The 22,020-nt window shown below is 44.6% G+C and overlaps 1 protein-coding gene across 1 annotated transcript in view; it reads right to left on the bottom strand.

Annotated features, from left to right (window-relative positions):
* The window catches only part of KLF11 (KLF transcription factor 11), an 83,662-nt gene that overhangs the window by 53,622 nt on the left and 8,020 nt on the right, over positions 1 to 22,020 (bottom strand). The gene's annotated exons all lie outside the window — the stretch shown is intronic.

Genomic DNA, 22,020 nt, shown 5'->3' with positions numbered 1-22,020 from the left:
TTTGCTATTGGCCGCACATCTCCCTCTAAACAGGGAATTTGTGGCTGACAGTAATATATTAAATAGGTCAACACAAATGATTGAGCCCTTTGACATACTGAATGCAGTTTAGGTTAGTGCAGGATCAGACTACACAGGGTTTGTTTGTTGTCTGGTACCATGGAGAAACATTGCCAGGAGCTAGGAGCTGTAGAAATAAAATAGTAGGAAATGTTTTAATCAATATCATTTGTAAGTTGCATTTTTTGTATGTATTGGGATACTAAGGGTATGTTCATTGTGGGTAAGGAAGACATCTCATTGACCTTTGAATGCCGCCATCTTGGATTTAAATATAGATAACCTGTCTAACTATGTCTATAGGTGATGCAACCACATTAGATTGATCAGTCTAGTGAGTGATCAGTCTTTCTGTCCATCTGTAATTCTTTGTTAATCTCACCATTCATGAAAAAAAGTGTTACTGTATCTAATGTTGCTGTGTTAGCTATTGTGCGAAGGTATGAGTTATCCTCAGTCAGTTGTTGCCGCACCTTTGTTTGTAACGGTATAATTTATAGGTAAATTGAATTTGCTGAATTGAGGCAGGGCTAACCAAACATTTCAGAGATCGCAACGAGAGCTAGGTTGCAAACTTCTGTTGAAGTGTCGGTTGCGGTTGCAATTTTTGGTGGACCAGCTTTTGGTTTATTGGCAACAGAATCTCCTTTTTGGTATTTAGCAAGAAGTTTGTTAACTGAACTATCACAAGTTTTGAACATTTGGGGTCTGGGTGTTCAGACCCCAATGGTCACTAAAACAAGTGGGGAGAAGCATTTGGCTAAGCACTTCTCTCCCCGTGCTGCATAAGATAGTCTCTACAGAGTATCATCAATATATCTACTCAAGCATTTTGACATGTCACTTTTGTTACACCCCTACCTTCTCATATGAACTTGTGAAGTTGAATTCAAATTGACCACCATGTTGGTGATATGGGCCAACAGGTTCTCCCCTTCCTACCCAGCTTGTGTCTAAAATTGGATTACTATCTGCCCTACCATTTTCATCCTATGTTAGTGGGGGTTTTATACGTTTATGTTTGAGGCACCTTGTAGATATATTTCTATTTTTGCTGAACAAAAATGATGAAAGTTATATGAGGTGGCTAAAACTGCTATGTACGCTGCACTAAATACATTATATAAAATAATAAGTCTTAAGTAGGTTCTAATGAGACTCCACCTATGTAAGGAAATAAACAGGACAGGTGAAATAACAAGTACTTATTAATTTTACGATATAGCTATCCTCCTTCCTTCTTTCCCCAACCTGTTATTAAAAAGCAAAAATTAATATAAATAGAGAATTAATAGAGGGAGGGAAGATGTGCTGCTGCCAGGACTAGAAGGAAAGACGTTTTGTATAAGTAAGAGTCATTTTTCCTTTCGAGGGAAATCATCAATGACGGACTGGAAAACGTTTAAACCAAAAGCACCTCATCTGTTGCCTTGATGCCCATCCTTTATGGTGCCGTATGAAGGTAAAGGGCAAACTATAGGATGCTGCTAAGGAAGACCTCCCTGGCAGAATAGTTATGAAGAACAAAAGGGGGCTACAAGATTGCTTGGGTATAGGACTGGATTATCGTCTCTGACCAAAGTTGGTCCAGAGGCCCTTTTTCACCTTAAAAGGGTAGTCCAGTGGTGAAAAACGTATCCCCTATCCTAAGGGGATAAGTTTGAGATTGCGGGGGGTCCGACCGCTGAGGTCCCCTGCGATCTCTCTGTACGGGGGCCAGGCTCTCCGGCCAGATAGCGGGTGTTGACCACTGCACGAAGCGACGGCCGACACGCCCCCTCAATACATCTCTATGGCAGAGCCGGAGATTGCCGAAGGCAGCGCTCCGGCTCTGCCATAGAATTGTATTGAGGGGGCGTGTCAGCCGCCGCTTCGTGCGGAGGTCGACACGCCCCCTTCCCGCGGGCTGTCGGGGCTCCGTACAGGAGATCGGGGGGGGCCCCAGCGGTCGGACCCCCCCGCGATCTGCAACTTATCCCCTATCCTTAGGATAGGGGAGAAGTTGTTCACCACTGGATATCTCCTTTAAAGGGGTATTCCGGCTTTATACATCATATTAGTGTTGAGCGGCATAGGCCATATTCGAATTCTCAATATTTCGCGAATATATGGACGAATATTCGTCATATATTCGCTAAATTCGCATATTCGTAATATTCGCGGTTTATTTTGCATATGCGAAAATTAGCATAAGTAAAACTTTGCATATGCGAAAATTTGCATATGCGAATTTTCGCAAATGCGAAAATTCGTACGCCAGTCTCACACAGTAGTATTAGAGCCTTCTTTACACCACACAAGCTGGAAGCAGAGAGAGATGATCACTGTGATGTGTACTGTGAAAAAAAAAATGAATATTCGTAATTGCGAATATATAGTGCTATATTCGAGAATATTCGCAAATTCGCGTATATGCGATTTTTACGAATAAAATTCGCATTGCGAATATTCGTGAGCAACACTATCTTATCCCCTATCCAACTTAGGTGGGGCTTATAGTCTGCCTCCCTCCTCCCATTGTATGTGTGCCCAGCCACACTGGAGGTAACTGGGAGCAGGCTGTAAGTTGGGCCTAATGCTGCTGTATTTGCCCACTGGCCCCTGGTTTTGCTTATCACGCACAGGTTTAGTGTTAGGTCTCGTGCCACTTGAGAAACCTTGGCGTTGGTGTGCGGGCTCAGGTATGTCCTTCATACAAGGATATACTGGCTAATGTCTCAATTTTAACATCAGTGTTGCGGGTTAGCCAATGTCATTGTTTACATCTACCACAGTAGTGCACCTAAATTCTTGTATTGTATTCCCCTATCCAAAGGATAGGGGATAAGATGTATAATAGCAGGGGTCCCGACGCTGGGGACCCCCGCGATCTCGGTACAGCCCCTGGCCTTCTGTGCTGGGCGCTGCCTAAGAGACGGGGGCGTAACGGCCGTCACGCCCCCTCCCATAGACATGAATGGAGGGGGCATGGCGTGATGTCACTAGGGCTGTCACATGCCCTTCCATAGACATAAATGGAGGGGGCGTGGTGTGTCGTCACTAAGGGCATGGCTGTGACATCATATCCCCGTCTCGGAGGCAGCACCCGGCACAGAATGCGGGGGCTGTACCGAGATCGTGGGGGTCTCCAGGACCGCAGGACCCCTGCAATCATACATCTTATGCCCTATCCTTTGGATAGGGCATAAGATGTACAAAGCCGGAATACCCCTTTAATTTGCCTATAGAAGCAGGGCTGGTTCTGCCTATAGGCAAAATAGCCGGCTGTCTAGAGTGCTCTCTAGTAAGATGGGGTGTGTCAAAGGGCAGGGTGAACAAACACATTTTCCTCCTTCCTGAACATGTTTTCTAAAGATATATCTTCAGACATCTTGCCATGTCAAAAATGCAATTCTGCCATTTACCATTTCTTTGTCCTGTGTTGGATCAGGAGAAACCATTTGATAACAAGCGTTCTCGCACGTCAGCACCTTGGGCCAAATAAAAGGGGATGTTCTCAGTACGACATTATCTGGGAAAAGGTTCCATAAGCTTCTTGGGGAAGGAGACTGAAGTTCTGCCGCATGCTGTCCAAGCGGAGGTCGTCAGAGGTCACCATTGGTTCTCTTATTCTAGGCCTAAATTTATGGATAGCCTGTAGAAAAAGGGTAGTTTTGCTAGTTCAAAAAGCAGGTAACGCAAATATATGCACATGATGTTCGGTTTGAGTGCCTTCTTGAACATCTCCTGTAAACATTTCCGAACATCTGTAAAAGAGGGATAATGAAACAATAGTGACTGTGTACTGCAAGAGGTCCAAGGATATCCTTTCCCTAACATGTATTCGCTCTTCTTCTCCATAGGATCCCTTTATCTAGACAGCTTCACTGGGAATTATAGCTTCCAGTCTTCCAGTTGATCATCCTCCACTAGAAATCATAAAATGTTTGTGCAATACAGGACCTTTTTATGCCACTTTTTATTCGTAAGTGATTACAGTGATCTCTCAACTTACAATGGCCTCAACATACAATAGTTTCAACATACAATGGTCTTTTCTGGACCATCTTAAGTTGAAACCAGACTCAACATACAGGCCCTCATTTACTAAGAAAATCGGGTTGTAAGTCTATGTTGCTTTCTTACCCGATGGTTTTTTCCCCTGGTATTTATTATTATGTCGCATCCTGATTGTCGCACGTGGGTTTTGTTGGTTTTGGTTTCCAACTCCTCTGAGCTGTCGGGAAAAAATCCACAACAATTCAACTAATTCGGGTTGGAAACCTTAATAAATACGTGGGAAAGCTAAGAAATGTCGGGTAACGCCCCTTTTTCGGGTTTGGGAGAATCCACATCAGGTCCGTCGGGAAAAAATGTCGCATCGTGTCGCAGACTGGCGCAGGATGTCTGCGACATGGCGCAGACAAAGATGCGACAAAAAAACCCGACAAAAGAGGTCGGGTTTAGAATAGTAAATGAGGGCCACAATGTACAGACAGTCCAGATCTGTGATACCTGTCAATGGCCGGAAGAACCGACCAATCAGAATGGGCATTCACTGGTAAAACCCCTGTATTACTGAAGCGTATGCACTGAGAGTGTCTGGTAGCGCCCCCTACAGTACAGGGAGATATTACATGTTCTGTACACTTTACCTGTGCCAGGGTTACCTGCTCCTTTGGACACCAGGTGAGGGCGGCTCCATGTTACTTTTTTAGGACACTGTGTGTACTGTACAGGACCCTGAAGAAGCTCCTGTCCTCTACATAGACCAGTGTTTCCCAAGCAGGGTGGCCCCAGCTGTTGCAAAACTACAACTCCCAGCATGCCCGGACAGCCGTTGGCTGTCCGGGTATGCTGGGAGTTATAGTTTTGCAACAGCTGGAGGCTCCCTGCTTGGGAAACACTGACATAGACAGTGATTTACAGCTTCCAGCAGATCTTTCTTACTTTTATATGTAAGGATTTGCTTTATCTATATTAGTTATCTACTTATTTTTCTTTAATCCTGACTTTTTCCAATTTTTGGATGACATTTTGGTGCCTTTAGAACCAATTACCAGGTTTCCATAGAGTTATGGTCTCAATATACAATGGTTTCAACATACAATGGTCGTCTTGGAACCAATTAATATTGTAACTTGAGGGACCACTGTACTATTCCTGAAGTTAAATCTAGCTGGACAGTTCCTGACATGGACAGAGGTGTCAGCAGAGAGCACTGTGGTCAGACTGGAAAGAACTCCAGAAAGAAATCCAACTTCCTCTGTAGTATTCAGCAGCTGATAAGTATTTGAAGGATTAAGATTTTTTTTATAGAACTAATTTACAAATCTGTGTAACTTTCTGGTACCATTGATTTAAAATAAATTGTCTTCCACCGGAGTACCCCTTTAAGCAAATGTGTTTTTCTTACCATTGAACATAGAGTGTCTGACTGATCCTCAGCTTGTGATAATGAAGATCTCGTCAATAAGATATGATCTGATGCCTCCATATGCAGTTTTTCAAAAAGGCAGTCTGCTCTAGGTCCGGGACTATTCTACCATAGATCTCTGATAGTTTTTTTTTTTTTGTCTGTTTACAAATAAAAACATGTATAAAAGGTGAATTGCACGTGTTGGTGCAATTTTGTGGTGTTTTTTTCACACTCAAATTTTTGCATCTTGTGATCAACTAATCACATGACTTGTAATGGGAGAAAAGACACAGAAAAAATTGCAACCAAAAAAGGGCATGAACTACACTATTTTGAAAACCATGCGTAAAACATACAAGGGGACATTTCGTTGTCAAGGAAGTCTAAGTTAAACTGTGATATCCATCATTGGCTGCGCCTCCCCAACACGCTATAGTACAGCTCTGCTTATTCAGATTTGCTGCTGTTAATAGGCACCAATAATAGCTCACTAGGAAATCAGATCACATGGTGGTGATTTCCAATGCAACAAGATTAGAACATTTGTAAACAACAAACAGTTAAAAGTAGCTTCTTAAGCAACAGATACACATATACTGAGGCAAAAGAGTCACAATAAATGGGGTGCGGTGCGGCGGGGGGAGCGGTGGCGGTGATAGGTCTCAGGACCCCCAGACAGGAAGGGGGAGAGAAGCGGGTGGTGGCGGCGGCGGCTGCCTATGGCACCGCAAAAGCCACTGCAGTGCATTGATTTAAAGCGCCCGCTTTAAATCAATGATCTGCAGTGGTGTCACGGGGGGATAAATAGCCGATAACTTATACCGGAATATCGGTATAAGTTATCGGCTTTCGGCCCTAACCTCCACCGATTATCGGTATCGGCCCTAAAAAAACGATATCGGTCGATCCCTAGTTCGGACAAGGTACAATTACTTTCTCCGCCAGAGCTTGACTTTCCACTGTACAGGGGAACACTTGCAGAATGGCTGGGTAGACTTTAGAAGAGATATTTTTTTTAGGCTTCCCTCTGAGTTCTGCGCACAACTTCACCTTGTTTCCACACTTGTGCTCAGCTTACAGCTTTAGGCTGAACTAGACTGGGGCAACTCTTCCCCCACTACACTATATAGCTGACAGTTTAGGGGTTTCCATTGGGCAGGCAGGGTCACAAGGTTTACACTGCTCCTCACTCTTAAAGGTACAGCACACATAAATAACATTTTACAGTATATATTAGAAACATAATAAAACATATGATAAAGTGCTTGAACATTTGAAATACAGCAGACAGTCGAGGTAGGAGCTGCTGAGGTCCTGTGGGAAAGACGTCCAGAGTAGGAGTAGAAATGATCAAGCAGGAGAGTGCAGTGTTGAACCACGCTGAATCAATTTATTATGCAAGGTGAACAGGTATAAACAGGATAACACGTTCAACAGATCAATGTTCATCTGATGAAGGGGGCGCTGTCCCCCGAAATGCGTTATCCTGTTTATACCTGTTCACCTTGCATAATAAATTGATCCAGCATGGTTCAACACTGCACTCTCCCGCTTGATCATTTCTACTCCTACCCTGCACGTCTTTCTCACTGGACCTCAGCAGCGCCTTCCTCGAAAGGATTTTTTTTCACGTCTTCTAGCAACCATTCAATAATGACTTTGCAGCCAAAGATGCAAAGTTCTTCTTTCTGATAGCTGGATTATGTTTTAGCCCCAGGCCTTAAATTCTTCTTGAAGATGATCTTTGTGTAATGTCCCCGTACAGGACATGGTCCTACACTACACTTAGGCCCTGTCAGGTTGGGTCCCTCAGTGACCTGGGGGCCCTCCTGCAGTCTCTCCCCTGCTGTTACTATAATGTCATTTATTGTAATAGGTATATAGTCAGTATATTAATGTATAGTTAGTATAAAGGACCTTTGGAGGACTCCAGTAAATGTCTAAAGGACCTGTGAGATGTCATATGTTATGTTATCACATGATGTTACCCAGAGGGCACCAGCTTAACCTATGACCCGCAGCTTGACCAATGGGCTTTGGCTCAGCCCCCCTCTATATAAGGGGGTGGCCATTACAGTTCTCTCTCTTACACCAGACCTTTACTGACCAGCAAACACCAGAGATCTCAGTGCTAGTGTCCAGCACCTAAAAGGCCTCAAATCTACAGTCATTCCAGTAAGTCAAGTCTATGTCGGCTGTCACTACTACCTATAGTCAAGTCCAGCCTAAAGTCAAGATTCTAAAGTCTATCACAAGTACTACTAGTCCCAGCAAGCTGTGAGGTCCTACTGTGTTCCTGGCCACCACTCTCGGCCTAGCACCTGGCCTAGCTGTGAAGATAATAACACCTGTCTTAACTCAGTAAAGCCTCAGTTAAACCATAAGTTGGTTGTGGACTCTCATTTCACTGCCTAGCTATTGGAATAGCGGAGATACCGTTCGTGTGGTTAGGGTACCCAAAGACCACTCTGGCATCACGAACATTAGGGGTTAACAACACCTTGCCCCTGGGGTTAATACCATCCTGCCCCATCCACCTACACCGCTACACCCCGTGGTCCCGCCATCACTGCTGGTCACAACATTTGGAAAGAAGGACAATGGCCCATATGTGGTTCACACGTTCTGAATTTATGAAATCACCAACTAATGGTAAGAAAACCACTGAGATGTTATGTAACCTGCAGAGCATAAAAAGTAGTAGGGCTGCTACCGGCGGTGTGGGGGTCTCGCACAGGCCCTGAGTTACTGGGGGCTTCAAAGGCCCCTTCGCCACAATCTAAAAAGAACCAAGTATTTCATAAGGACAGTATGAAGTCATCAGAGGATGAAAGTTGGCCATATTACGGATTTTGCATTTAGGTCTAGATGTTGCAAAACTACAACTTGCCGTTGGTTGTGCGGGAATGCTGGGAGTTGTAGTTTTGCAACATATGGAGGTCCATGGTCTGAAGACCACTGGTCTAGGAGCTGCAGGCTACATCTCTTCATATATATATATATATATATATATATATATATATATATATATATATAGCAGTGTTTCCCAACCAGGGTGCCGCCACAGCTGGAGGCAACCTGGTTAGAAAACACTGATATATAATATTAGCCTGAATATTCGAGTGATGAGTCTGACGGGTTCTTACAAGGACAGTTTTGCCACAAAATGGACTTCTGGGATAAGGTCCTCTCGGTATAACATACACCTCTCGGTATAACATACACCACTAGTCTAATTGTGGGCAATTTGTTAAATAGTGATGAGCAGCAGGGGCCATATTTGAATTTGAGATATTTCGCAAATATATTAACGATTATTCGTCCTATGTTCGCAAAATTCGCATATTCGCTATGTTCATTCACTTTTTTTTCCATGAGAACAGACCCACGTGATAGACCCCTATTCGCATGGAAAATTTGCATACAAATTTGCATGTGAAAAAAATACACGAATATTCGTCATTACAAATATGTAGCACTATATTCTAAATATTCGCGAATGTTCAAGGTTGAACGGACTCTTCGGGTAAGTACATAGTTAGGTATCGGTGGTGTAAAGGTAGTTTAAATACACCTAGACACCCTGAAACGTGTCTAGGTGTATTTAAGCTACCTTTACACCACCGATACATTACTATGTACTTACCCGAAGATTCCGTTCAACCTTGAACATCTTGTGCTAAACTAGCAGCACTATTTGAGTCCAACATACAGGCAACTTTGCCGAGCGCCTGTGATGTCACACGCCATCAGGATACCACGAGGTCTGCAACAGTTCATCGCTTGATACCATCTATAGCGAAAGAGCTGGAGAGCGGCATCTATTCAATCCGGTCTGTGGCAGGCAGACCGCCGCGGTGACGCATGCCAGCGTCTTTTACCACCTAAGACTTGCGGACCTCACCATCTATCCTCAGGTGACGCTTTGTTGGGACTTGTACCAGGCTGGTAACTATACTTTATTCTTTTTACATTCAATATATCAGAATCCCATAATATTTACGGGACTTTAGACCATTTCTGGACTACCAATTGCCGGATTACCGAAAGTGACATCAATTTTATATTTTCCTATTAATGCTAGATATCGGTGTTTGTTCTTATTATATCTAGAGATGAGCAAATCAAAGTTGACGAACCCGAATTCGTTACGAATTTCATGAAAAATTCGATTTGCAACGAATATGAATATCGCCGCGATTCTATCGCACGAATCGCTTCATTAAACTCAATTTTACAGCGTTCCAGGCTATTGGGGACCTAAGATGGCGGATCCACATGTGAGTACATGGGGCAGGGGATTATGGGAGGGCGGGAAACAGCGGAGGGAATGAAGGTAGGCGGGCTGACCCTGAATCACATGTGAGATGCAGCCTATCAGTGTTCACTGACCCCTGTGATGTCACAGCCCCTATATAATCGGCGGCCATCTTGCCTCTCTTCATTTCATCTATGCACTCAGATGGAGAGGACGGGACTGTGTGTGTGTGAATAGCTCATACCACAGCGTTACACTGCAACTGCTACTCACATCAGCATTAGGGAAAGGCAGGAGTGCAGAGTGCTGTGCTGTTACTCTGAGAAGGATCATTGATTGCTAAACCTCCTATTCACGTTATTGAGCATTGCAGCAGAGAGGGGCAGATAGCTGTCAGCTGCCTCATACAGATCTCCAAGCTGCCTGAACTTTCTGAAGCATCTTATCTCCTCATTTTTCAGCCCAATTGAGTTTATTTTTATTTGCTCCACAAAACTTCTGCTGCTCAGAATTGTGTGACAGAGTGCAATTTAGGGTTTAATCCCTGGATTTTTTTTTTTGTGGTGCTGCACTGTTGGGTCCTGCTGCTGTTCAGAAATACGTGATTGTTCAGTGGACTGTCGTGCATTTGCACCATTTTGTACCTGTTAATCTGTCAAGGGGCTGGCTACATGCTGTGCAAGTCCCAAAAATAATATTTACCGGCTGTTTTTTTTTTTTTTAAACATTTTTTTCTACGTATAGTTACGCATATATAACTGCCCTCATCAGTGCATACCGCATAGGTACATGCAAGTATTGTACCATTTAGTACCTGTTAAGCTGTCAAGGTGCTCCATACCGTCAAAATCCAAACAATAGTATCCACCGGCTGGTGTTTTACAAAAATACAGATTTTTTTTCTGCTAATAGTTAGGCATATTACTGCCCTTATCAGTGCATACCGCATAGGTACATCCAAGTATTGTATCATTTAGTACCTGTTAATGTGTCAAGGTGCTCCAAACCGTCAAAGTCCAGACAATAGTATCCACCGGCTGGTGTATTACAAAAATACAGAGTTTTTCTGCTAATAGGCATATTACTGCCCTCATCAGTGCATACTGCATAGGTACATCCAAGTATTGGACCATTTAGTACCTGTTAAGCTGTCAAGGTGCTCCATACCGTCAAAGTCCAAACAATAGTATCCACCGGCTGGTGTATTACAAAAATACAGAGTTTTTTCTGCTAATAGGCATATTACTGCCCTCATCAGTGCATACCGCATAGGTACATCCAAGTATTGTACCATTCAGTACCTGTTAAGCTGTCAAGGTGCTCCTTACCGTCAAAGTCCAAACAATAGTATCCACCGGCTGGTGTATTAAAGAAATACAGAGTTTTTTCTGCTAATAGGCCCTCATCAGTGCATACCGCATAGGTACATCCAAGTATTGTACCATTTAGTACCTGTTAAGCTGTCAAGGTGCCCCATACCGTCAAAGTCCAAACAATAGTATCCACCAGTTGGTGTTTTACAAAAATACAGATTTTTTTTCTGCTAATAGTTAGGCATATTACTGCTCTCATCAGTGCATACCGCATAGGTACATCCAAGTATTGTACCATTTAGTACCTGTTAATGTGTCAAGGTGCTCCAAACCGTCAAAGTCCAAACAATAGTATCCACCGGCTGGTGTATTACAAAAATACAGAGTTTTTTCTGCTAATAGTTAGGCATATTACTGCCCTCATCAGTGCATACCGCATAGGTACATCCAAGTATTGTACCATTTAGTACCTGTTAAGCTGTCAAGGTGTTCCATACCGTCAAAGTCCAAACAATAGTATCCACCGGCTGGTGTTTTACAAAAATACAGATTTTTTTCTGCTAATTGTTAGGCATATTACTGCCCTTATCAGTGCATACTGCATAGGTACATCCAAGTATTGTATCATTTAGTACCTGTTAATGTGTCAAGGTGCTCCAAACCGTCAAAGTCCAGACAATAGTATCCACCGGCTGGTGTATTACAAAAATACAGAGTTTTTCTGCTAATAGGCATATTACTGCCCTCATCAGTGCATACTGCATAGGTACATCCAAGTATTGGACCATTTAGTACCTGTTAAGCTATCAAGGTGCTCCATACCGTCAAAGTCCAAACAATAGTATCCACCGGCTGGTGTATTACAAAAATACAGAGTTTTTTCTGCTAATAGGCATATTACTGCCCTCATCAGTCCATACTGCATAGGTACATCCAAGTATTGTACCATTTAGTACCTGTTAAGCTGTCAAGGTGCTCCATACCGTCAAAGTCCAAACAATAGTATCCACCGGTTGGTGTTTTACAAAAATACATATTTTTTTTCTGCTAATAGTTAGGCATATTACTGCCCTTATCAGTGCATACCGCATAGGTACATCCAAGTATTGTACCATTTAGTACCTGTTAAGCTGTCAAGGTTCTCCTTACCGTCAAAGTCCAAACAATAGTATCCACCGGCTGGTGTATTACAAAAATACAGAGTTTTTCTGCTAATAGGCATATTACTGCCCTCATCAGTGCATACTGCATAGGTACATCCAAGTATTGGACCATTTAGTACCTGTTAAGCTGTCAAGGTGCCCCATACCGTCAAAGTCCAAACAATAGTATCCACCAGTTGGTGTTTTACAAAAATACAGATTTTTTTTCTGCTAATAGTTAGGCATATTACTGCTCTCATCAGTGCATACCGCATAGGTACATCCAAGTATTGTACCATTTAGTACCTGTTAATGTGTCAAGGTGCTCCAAACCGTCAGAGTCCAAACAATAGTATCCACCGGCTGGTGTATTACAAAAATACAGATTTTTTCTGCGTATAGTTAGGCATATTACTGCCCTCATCAGTGCATACCGCATAGGTAGATCCAAGTATTGTACCATTTAGTACCTGTTAAGCTGTCAAGGTGTTCCATACCGTCAAAGTCCAAACAATAGTATCCACCGGCTGGTGTTTTACAAAAATACAGATTTTTTTCTGCTAATAGTTAGGCATATTACTGCCCTCATCAGTGCATACCGCATACGTACATCCAAGTATTGTACCATCTAGTACCTGTTAATCTGTCAAGGGCCTACATACTGTTCAAGGACAGCCGTAAGTAATCACCTGCTGCTGTTCTAGACAAATACTGTTTAAAGAGTAGTTTAGCATATTGTAATACCCTCATAAACGCACTAAGTATGTCAGGCAGAGAAGTGCCAGGACGTGCACAGAGGAGTGGCAGAGCCTTAAATACTTCAGGCAGAGTTGGCAGCAGACTTGGGGCGAGTGGCAGCAGGAGTCGCAGCGAGAGGCCTGAGCTCCCGTTATCAGCCAGCGGCCGTGTCTCCACCAGCAACCCATCTGACGTCGTTGTCGATTGGTTAACACGCTCATCCATATCATCACAAGTTACATCTGACACCCCCAGTCAACAGTCGGTGGGTTCCTCAGACAGTCCGTGTCCTCCCATTGCCTTTGTCCTATGCTGTTCCCTCTCCTAAAGAAGTATCTTATACTGGGGGTTCAGCTCCACTATTTACTGAGGACGATCCAATAGAGGACAGTCAGCAGCTACTGGACAGCCAAAAAGGGGAGGAGACATGCGCCACTTGCTCCGCTAGGCAGCCAAGTAGTGATGCGGAGAGTGACGTGGGAGGCGGTGTTGCAAGTGTTCAGGGTCCTGAAGCAGACACTGTTGGGGAACCTGAGGAGGACATCAGTGACGTGCACACAACTGTTGATGATGATGAAGCCGATCGCAATTGGGAGCCGGGTGCAGAAGGGGCTTCATCATCATCCGGAGAAGAGAGTTGCAGGTTGCCCTTGAGGCGGCAAGGCGGTAGCATGGTTGGCAGTCAGCGTAGTGGAAATTCAGGAGCCAAACGTGCCCGGGGGAGACCACCTGCTTCGCGGCAGCCTACCTTTCCGGGAGGTAGTGGAACAGGGGTTCCTGGAGACGGCGCCAGTAACAGTCAATTAGTGCGGACTGCGGGTGGGAAAATCAGCTACTCAGTGGTGTGGAAGTTTTTCATAAGGCATCCGGAGGAGGTTCACGTAGCCACATGCAAGATCTGTCGGCAGAAGGTGAAGCGTGGCCAGGGTCCCAATGTCGGCACCATGGCCCTGCGTCAACACATGCTTTGCCACCATAAAGCGGCCTGGGAGAACCGTGGCTCCGATGTAGTGGTCCAGCCTGCTGCATCACCCAGTGGCCATCCGCTCCCTCCTTCATCCAGCCAAGACTCCACCACCTCAGCCGAAGGGAGCTGTGTGTCAAACCCTCCTTCTGTCGCTCCTGCTTCTCCTGCTTTTAGTCAGCCATTCCGCCAACAATCCATCGGCAAAGCCATGTCCAAGAGACAACAGTATGCGCCCACTCATCGAACGGCGCAGAAGTTGAATGTGCTCCTGTCCAAGTTGCTGGTGTTGCAGTCCCTCCCTTTTCAAGTGCTGGACTCTGCACCTTTCAGAGAATTGATGGCTTGTGCCAAGCCGAGGTGGAGAGTCCCAAGCCGTCATTTATTTGCGAAGAAGGCAGTACCTGCCCTGCATAAGTTTGTACAAGAGAAGGTGGGCCAGTCCTTGAGCCTGTCGGTGTGTTCAAAACTGCACGGCAGCGCCGACGTGTGGAGCTGTAACTACGGGCAGGGACAATACTTGTCTTTTACGGCTCACTGGGTAAATGTGGTTCCTGTACGGCCACAACAGCAACTTGGACAAGTCACACCGCTTCCTCCTCCACGCTCTCGCTCCCAGGCAGTTGGTCCTGTTACAGTGTGGGACGCCGCCTCCTCATGCTCCACCGTGTCCTCTGCCTCCACTGCACGTCCAAATCTCGGTGGCCAGTCATCGTACCATGTGTGTAGGGCACGGCATTGTCAAGCTGTTCTTCACATGGTTTGCCTTGGCGAACGGAGTCACACAGGGGAGGAACTGCTAAAGTTCATTCGTAAAGAAATCCGAGTATGGCTTACTCCACGAAATCTGGAAATGGGAACCATGGTGACAGACAACTGGAAGAACATTGTGTCCGCGCTGTGACAAGGAAGTGTGAAACATGCGCCCTGCATGGCACACGTGTTGAATCTGGTTGTCAAGCACTTCCTTAAGTCTTCACCCCATTTGCAAAACATCCTGAAAATGGCAAGGAAACTGTGTATGCACTTCAGCCACTCGTACACCGCCAAGCACACCTTCCTTGAGCTGCAGCGTCAGAACGGTATCCCACAACATAGTCTTATTTGTGACTTTGCCACACGTTGGAATTCCACCCTCCATATGTTGGACAGACTATATGAACAAAGAAAAGCCATCACCGATTTCTTGATGATCCAAGCAGATAGGAGTACTCCCCTGTGTAACTTCAATGTGAACTTCAATGTGGCAGCTCATACGTGACACCTGCCGTTTGCTGAGGCCCTTTGAGGAAGCCACATTATTTGTGAGTCGCCTGGATTACGCCATGAACGACGTAATTCCACTCCTACATTTCCTACAACAAATGATTGAAACCATGGCTGGTCACGGCAATGGAGATGTTGCGCCTACATCTCAAGGCTACATGAGCCCTGTGGGGGCTGAACTGGAGGAGGAGGATGATGAGGGGCAGAGCGGAGCACAGTTTAGGTTGGATGAGATGGCCGGTGTTTCTAGTTTTCGGACAGGAGAGGAGGAGCAGGAGCAACCAGAGGAGCTGAAGGGTTATGAGGAAGTTGAGACAGAGGACCCAGACACACCGTGGCAGTATGCAGTGGAGATGCAGGCAGGTAGTCCCTCCGAGTCACTGGCGCAAATGGCATGATGCATGCTCAGTTGCTTGCGTAGTGACCCCCGAATTGTCAAAATTCATCAGTGGGATGACTTCTGGATCTCCACCTTATTAGACCCTCGCTACCGTCCCAAAATAGGGGTCTTTTTTACACCCACTGAGAGGGAAGACAAACTGACCTACTACAGAGAGATTCTACGTAGTCAGTTGGCTGATGCCTATCGGCCACATGGTCCATCCACTCACAGGTCTGACTCGGGGGGCCCTCTGCGCTCACCTTCCACTGCCATGGCTGCTGGGGAGGGGAGGGGTGGGAGGAGCAGTACCAGTTCAATCAGCAGCAGCCTGAGTCTACAGTCGGTGATGAGTAGCTTTCTTCACCCGCATAGTGAAGCAACTCATCAGAAGCAAGTAGACATGGATCAGGACCTGAACCAGCAGGTGGTGGCATACCTTGACATGGCCATGCCAACAACCATTGAAGATCCGCTGGACTTCTGGGCAGCCAAACTTGATTTATGGCCACAACTAGCAGAGTTTGCCCTGGAAAAGCTGTCCTGCCCGGCCAGTAGTGTGCCATCAGAGTGGGTGTTTAGTGCGGCCGGGGCCATAGTCACCCCAAGGCGAACTCGTCTGTCCACTAAAAATGTGGAGAGACTTACATTTGACAAGATGAATCAGGGATGGATCAGCCAGGATTTCCAGCCACCAATGCCAGATGCCTCAGAGTAGATTGACCAAGCTGCTACACCAACATTTCCCAATTATGGTTGGTTATAAAACCCTCTTGGGTTATCAATTAGGGTTATGGAACCCTCTTTGGTACTGCGATTGCCTGCTCCTGGCTCATCCTGTGTCTTTCAGGAACTACTTGCCTCACTGATGCTTCTGGCCTTGGGCCTTTAATTTTTGGATGTTTAGCAGTAGCTAAATATATGCTTAATTCAAATGTCAACATTGAACTTTAAATGTAAGGGGTTATGAAACCCTCTTGGGTTCTGCGAATGCCGGCTCCATACTCATTCTGTGTCTTTCAGGAACTACTTGCCTCCCTGCCCTCAGGCCTTGGGCCTTCAATTTTTGGATGTTTAGCAGTAGCTAAATACATGCTTAAGGCAAATTTCAACATTCATCTTTAAATGTAAGGGGTTGGTTAGGAAACCCTCTTGGGTACTGCGATTGCCTGCTCCTGGCTCATCCTGTGTCTTTCAGGAACTACTTGCCTCACTGATGCTTCTGACCTTGGGCCTTTAATTTTTGGATGTTTAGCAGTAGCTAAATATAGGCTTAATTCAAATGTCAACATTGAACTTTAAATGTAAGGGGTTATGAAACCCTCTTGGGTTCTGCGAATGTCGGCTCCATACTCATTCTGTGTCTTTCAGGAACTACTTGCCTCCCTGCCCTCAGGCCTTGGGCCTTCATTTTTTGGATGTTTAGCAGTAGCTAAATACATGCTTAAGGCAAATTTCAACATTCATCTTTAAATGTAAGGGGTTGGTTAGGAAACCCTCTTGGGTACTGCGATTGCCTGCTCCTGGCTCATCCTGTGTCTTTCAGGAACTACTTGCCTCACTGATGCTTCTGACCTTGGGCCTTTAATTTTTGGATGTTTAGCAGTAGCTAAATATAGGCTTAATTCAAATGTCAACATTGAACTTTAAATGTAAGGGGTTATGAAACCCTCTTGGGTTCTGCGAATGTCGGCTCCATACTCATTCTGTGTCTTTCAGGAACTACTTGCCTCCCTGCCCTCAGGCCTTGGGCCTTCAATTTTTGGATGTTTAGCAGTAGCTAAATACATGCTTAAGGCAAATTTCAACATTCATCTTTAAATGTAAGGGGTTGGTTAGGAAACCCTCTTGGGTACTGCGATTGCCTGCTCCTGGCTCATCCTGTGTCTTTCAGGAACTACTTGCCTCACTGATGCTTCTGACCTTGGGCCTTTAATTTTTGGATGTTTAGCAGTAGCTAAATATATGCTTAATGCAAATGTCAACATTGATCTTTAAATGTAAGGGGTTATGAAACCCTCTTGGGTACTGCGAATGCCTGCTCCATACTCATTCTGTGTCTTTCAGGAACTACTTGCCTCCCTGATGCCTCAGGCCTTGGGCCTTCAATTTTTGTATGTTTAGCAGTAGCTAAATACATGCTTAATGCAAATTTCAACATTGATTTTTAAATGTAAGGGGTTGGTTATGAAACCCTCGTGGGTACTGCGATTGACTGCTCCTGACTCATTCTGTGTCTTTCAGGAAATAATTGCCTCCCTGATGCCTCAGGCCTTGGGCCTTAAATTTTTGGAAGTTTAGCAGTAGCTAATACATGCTTAATGCTAATTTCAACAATGATCTTTAAATTCTCGGCACTCTGCTAGGGCCTTCTCCTACCCCGCCGGGGCCGATCCGAGGACCTCACTAAACCAACCAATCAGTAGTAGAGACATGCGGTGTGTACAAAGGGCAGGGACTTAATGAACCCGGGCTTATGACCGGCGCTTAGTTGTGATTCTTCTTTCCTGGCAAATAATTGCAATCCCTGATCCCTATCGCAAAGGGGGTTCAGCGGGTTAGCCGCACCTGTCGGTGAAAGATAGACACACGCTGGTCCGTTCAGTGTAGCGCGCGTGCAGCCCCGAAGATCTGAGGGCATAGGGCCTTTAATTTTAGGATTTTTGAAATACATACATAGATGCTTAATTAAAATTTCAACATTTATGGTGCAATGTATGGGGTTATTAAACACTCTTGGATAGTGTTTTTTTCAAATTTTCTGATCATTATCACAGTAATATACTTGAATTTTCCACAATAATAACCATTACACCATTGAACGATTGTTGCGTGTGATTTTTTAAGTAAAATATTCAAAAAAAAATACACAGAGGAATGAACTCTGCTTCTTTATTTCATAAAAAAAATATTTTATAGAAGAATGTCTTTTGATGGTCCACCGTCCTGCATTATAGAGTCTTCTGGACTCTTGGATATGCGCTTGTTCTTAAACAAAGGTACAAAAACCAAAAATGGCCGGTCATGGCTATGGAGACGTTGCGCCTACATCTTACGGCCACATGAGCCCTGTGGGTGCTTGTGAGATTAGGTCCTTTGTACCCACACAGCTGGGTCCAGGACACAAATTTTGATCTAAATTTCAAATAAAAAAATCACACATTTCAATGGTCTCCTCATGCTGCAGCCAACTCCAGGCTGCGTCATTCTGGAAATATATAGAGAGCACTCGCTGTCCTAAATTTTCGTTAACATTTTTCGTAAAAAATGTTTGTCTTTTTTATTAGGGATTGTGAAGCTTTGGTGCGTACTCATGCATCAGCCAACTCCAGCCTGTGTCATTCAGGCAAAATATGGTGTACTGATGCCGCTGCTGGGTCTGGGTCTGGGAATTTCAAATTTTCTCATAGGTAGCACCCGCTATCCATAAGTCTTCTTCATACATTTCTACAATTGTTGTGTTTTTTTTGAGGGATTGTGAAGCCCTAGTGTGTACTCATGCATCAGCCAACTCCAGGGTGTGTCATTCATGCAACATATAGGTAGCACCCGCTGTCCTAAATATTCTTAAAATTATTTTAAAAATGGTTGTTTTTTCTTTGGGATTCTGAAGCCCTGGTGTGTACTCAATGCTGCTTCCTGCTACACTCTGTCAGCCCGTTGGTCCTGCCACAGTGTGCTACTCCGCGTCCACAACCTCCTCTGTGTCTTAAGCCTCCATTGCCCAGACAAGTCTCAGTGGCCCTTCCATGTGTGCAGGTCACGGCGGTGTCATGCTGTTCTTCACATGGTTTGCCTTGGCGAGAAGTCTTGGAAACAATGGCCGGTCAGGGCAATGGAGACGTTTCGTCTAAATCTCACGGCCACATGAGCCCTGTGGGGGCTTGTTGGATTTGGTTCTTCGTACCCACACGCTGGGGTCCAGGACACGCAAAGGTTGTTTTTAATTTCAAATAAAAAAATGATGGCGCTGCTGGGCCTGGGTCTGTTAATTTCAAATTTTCTCATGGGTAGAACCCGCTATCCAAAATTTTTTTCAAAAATTTCTAAAATTGTGGTGTTTTTTTGGGGGGGATTGTGAAGCCCTGGTGTGAACTCGTGCATCAGCCAACTCCAGGCTGTGTCATTCAGGCAATATATGGGTTGCTGATGCCGCTGTGGGGCCTGGGTCTGGTAATCTCAAATTTTCTCATAGGTAGCACCCGCTAGCCAAAATCTTTTTCAAAAATTTCTAAAATTGTGGTGTTTTTTTGTAGGGATTGTGAAGCCCTGGTGTGAACTCGTGCATCAGCCAACTCCAGACTGTGTCATTCAGGCAATATATGGGTTGCTGATGCCGCTGTGGGGCCTGGGTCTGGTAATTTCAAATTTTCTCATAGGTAGAACCCGCTATCCAAAATCTTCGGTTTAAAATCTTTTTCAAACATTTCTAAAATTGTGGTGTTTTTTTTGGATGGATTGTGAAGCCCTGGTGTGTACTCGTGCATCAGCCAACTTCAGGCTGTGTCATTCAGGCAATATATGGGTTACTGATGCCGCTGTGGGGCCTGGGTCTGGTAATTTCAAATTTTCTCATAGGTAGAACCCGCTATCCAAAATCTTCGGTTTAAAATCTTTTTCAAACATTTCTAAAATTGTGGTGTTTTTTTGGAGGGATTGTGAAGCCCTGGTGTGTACTCGTGCATCAGCCAACTTCAGGCGGTGTCATTCAGGCAATATATGGGTTACTGATGCCGCTGTGGGGCCTGGGTCTGGTAATTTCAAATTTTCTCATAGGTAGAACCCGCTATCCAAAATCTTCGGTTTAAATTTCTTAATTCATCTTTTAATCTTAGGGATTGTGAAGGTCTAATGCCTACTCATGCTGCTGGCAACTCCGTGCTGTGCCATTCATCCACTATATGGTCTCCTTATGCTGCCAACACCTCCATGCTGTGTCATTCAGCCACTATATGGTGTCCTCATGCTTCAGCCTCATCCAAGCTGTGTCATTCAGCCACTATATGGTGTCCTCATGCTGACAACATGTCCATGCTGTGTCATTCAGCCACTATATGGTGTCCTCATGCTGCCAACATGTCCATGCTGTGTCATTCAGCCACTATATGGTGTCCTCATGCTGCCAACATGTCCATGCTATGTCATTAAGCCACTATATTGTCTCCTCATGCCGACAACACCTCCATGCTGTGTCATTCAGCCACTATATGGTGTCCTCATGCTGCCAACACCTCCACACTGTGCCATTCAACCACTATATGGTGTCCTCATGCTGACAACACCTCCATTCTGTGTCATTGAGCCACTATATGGTGTCCTCATGCTTCAGCCTCATCCAAGCTGTGTCATTGAGCCACTATATGGTGTCCTCATGCTTCAGCTTCATTCAAGCTGTGTCATTCAGCCACTATATGGTGTCCTCATGCTGACAACACCTCCATTCTGTGTCATTGAGCCACTATATGGTGTCCTCATGCTTCAGCCTCATCCAAGCTGTGTCATTGAGCCACTATATGGTGTCCTCATGCTTCAGCCTCATTCAAGCTGTGTCATTCAGCCACTATATGGTGTCCTCATGCTGCCAACACCTCCACACTGTGCCATTCAGCCACTATATGGTGTCCTCATGCTGCCAACACCTCTATTCTGTGTCATTGAGCCACTATATGGTGTCCTCATGCTTCAGCCTCATCCAAGCTGTGTCATTGAGCCACTATATGGTGTCCTCATGCTTCAGCCTCATCCAAGCTGTGTCATTCAGCCACTATATGGTGTCCCCATGCTGCCAACACCTCCATTCTGTGCCATTCAGCCACTATATGGTCTCCTGACACTGATGCCACCTCCAGGCTCTATCATTGTGCTGCTGTGCGGCAGTGATTCTAAGAGCGATGCCGGTAATCTGCATGTTATTCTGAATAACAGTATTATTTCACTACCCCAGCACACTCCATATGCGTTTTAGGACACAGCAAAGTGTTCTATACCCCTATAGAGGCTGTATGTAGGCTAGAAATAGCCTTTTTTAATATAGGTTTGCCACGAAAAAATTCAGATCGAAACAAACTTTTCCGGAAAATTCGGCGAATCGGACGGATCAAATTTTTGAAAAGTTTGCTCTTCTTTAATTATATCAGTACCTTATAATTATGCATATTTGTTTTCCTCTGCACAAGGGCGCTGTGTTATGAGGTCAAATTGCATTATTTGATATTTTATATTTTAAATAAAACATTTATATTTTTTATCATACGTTGTATCTTATAATTGAAGCACGATCAAGGTATTTAAGATTACTATGTCTATTGTTCATCTATGTATCAGGTAACTGGTAATAGTCTTGAGGGGTTGGTTACTGTTTAAATATATCATTTACAAATCTGTTTAACTTTCTGGCACCAGTTGATTTAAAAAAAAATAAAAATAAAATGTTTTCCACCGGAGTACCCCTTTAACACTTCACTTTTACTTTGCATTTTAGCAGATGCATTTTTTTCCATGA

The sequence above is a fragment of the Hyla sarda genome, chromosome 3, assembly GCF_029499605.1.
Source record: "Hyla sarda isolate aHylSar1 chromosome 3, aHylSar1.hap1, whole genome shotgun sequence".
NCBI lineage: Eukaryota > Metazoa > Chordata > Amphibia > Anura > Hylidae > Hyla > Hyla sarda.
The sequence above is the reverse complement of the archived record's forward strand: the minus strand, read 5'-3'. Positions and strand labels throughout refer to the sequence as shown.